Source organism: Lactuca saligna, chromosome 5 (genome assembly GCF_052625555.1).
Source record: "Lactuca saligna cultivar CGN05327 chromosome 5, ASM5262555v1, whole genome shotgun sequence".
Taxonomy (NCBI): domain Eukaryota; kingdom Viridiplantae; phylum Streptophyta; class Magnoliopsida; order Asterales; family Asteraceae; genus Lactuca; species Lactuca saligna.
In genome coordinates, this window is record NC_136421.1 from 145,598,482 (window position 1) to 145,600,464 (window position 1,983).

The 1,983-nt window shown below is 33.5% G+C and overlaps 1 long non-coding RNA gene across 1 annotated transcript; it reads right to left on the bottom strand.

Annotated features, from left to right (window-relative positions):
• Positions 1-834: 834 nt before the first annotated feature.
• On the bottom strand, positions 835-1,609 carry LOC144998067 (uncharacterized). The gene is made up of 2 exons (XR_013660098.1): positions 1,422-1,609; positions 835-1,324 (listed from the first exon to the last, which is right to left on the bottom strand). It is a non-coding gene; the product is annotated as an uncharacterized LOC144998067 (long non-coding RNA).
• Between the last annotated feature and the right edge of the window lie 374 nt (positions 1,610-1,983).

Genomic DNA, 1,983 nt, shown 5'->3' on the forward strand with positions numbered 1-1,983 from the left:
TTTTTACAAGTGGGTCTTCGTTTACACTATTGTCATTTTTTTTTCTAATTCGAGTAGCCATGTTAGAGAAAAAAAACGAATTCATAGTCAATTATTTTACTAGTACACAGGTTCGATACGGGTCTTTGTTATTCTTCTATTTACGGTAGATTTTTCTGACGATTTGGAAAAAAAGAATTCACAATGGAACACGAATTCAGAGATTTAATGTTGTTTTGTCTAGGATTTTAATGGGTTTATATGTTTTTAGGTCTAGAATTTAATGGGAAGATGACTGGAAAATAACTTTGTAATCAAGACTCTTACTACTGGTCTTATAAATCGTCTTAATAAAAATAAGCTATTTAAGATTCCGACCACCAAAGAAGATGACACAAGAGCTTACAAGGTGGAGAAGTTGAACGGATTAGTATAAGGGGTAGGGTAACTATGGGCCCATACATTCGCATAAAATCATAATAGCAAATAACTAATATACAATTTGAATATGAAGTCCATAACGGCAAAAATGTCTTTTAATGTTTAGTAGGACTAAGTTTTAGAGGCAGTAGTACTTGTTTTAGAGGGTACTTTGTTTTGGTATGTTAAGTTTATTGGTTGTTAAGGATCTAGAATCATTCGATTTAGATTTCATTAACATTAGGACGAAGGCTCTTGAGGTGCTTCAGAGAGAAGATGATCTCAAAGAAATTGTGCAAGTATCGGTTGGTGGGGAAAGTTCCAGTAACAAATACCAAAATTTCAAATAAGCATTTTGTCGAACACCTAGTGTGCTTCCTCTTTTTCTTCAAATATCTCTAATAACAGACTTACCAATTCAAGTCATAAGAAACGGAGAAAAAAAATGAATTTATTAAATGAAGACTTCCATTAACAAATACGCATCCTCAGAGCTAAATAATTTCGACAGTTGTAAAACATATAACCAAAAATAATTACATCCTCATTTGCACATCCTTCCTCTTCCATCTGTCTCTCAGTGAATTCTGAAAATCAACATCAAGTCAGGAGGTTCTAAAATCAATGACTACACTTGGCCAACAACAATTCTTGGTTTCGTTTTAAGGTACGAATATTTAGAGCTTGTATATGCGTATTTGAGGGTTGCTTATCATCAGATATAGTTCCCCCCAGGTTAGTCGGTAGCTGCCATCAATTAGGCCTCCAATATAAATTTCCAGGTACTCTTCTCCTACATTTAAATGATCGAGATTTGCATGCTCATCATCATATACATTTTCTGTATCTCCACCAACGAGTTTTGTAGTTTCAACATGAGCAGGTATGCTATCGAGACCTGCTAGACTGAGTCGATGTCATTTACCTGAAATGGAAAATAGATGTGTAACAATCAGCATTAAAAAAATTATTCAATTTTGTACGGGTCAGAGTGGGCATCTGGCAGATCATGATTGGCTCACCGTTTCTATCAGAATAGGAATAAGAATCAGGAGCAAGAAAGATTGTTATTTTAAGATTAGACATTTCAAGTAGGCTTGCTTTTTATGAAATTGTTATTTACAGCAAGAAGATCCCTAACTTTGTATAGAAAGAATAGGAATCAGGAGCCATGTAATCAGAATCCAAATCTAGAATCATATTATGGTCGGCTTTGGCATTTCAATCGACCAAAATAACAAAAAATTTGGAGTAGCTTGAGGTTATCACGGCGATTACTATACAAGATAACTATACTCACCAAAAAATATTAATTTTGTCGTTTGTAACTTTATATTCAATGATTTGCGGTCCTCCAAAGCCGGGATATCAAAGCAAAATGTTTTCACCTTGTAATTAATTTTTATATATTTTTTATATAAGCAATCATAATTTTTTTTAATTAACTAGAACAATAAAAAAAATTTAATCTAAAATATACATTCAAACCAAAAGTTGTACCAGTATAATAACCCTCCATAAGTCTAACCCTCGACCAATAACCCTCCATAAGTCTCGTCCACGATCGACCCCTTTGTGTAGTGT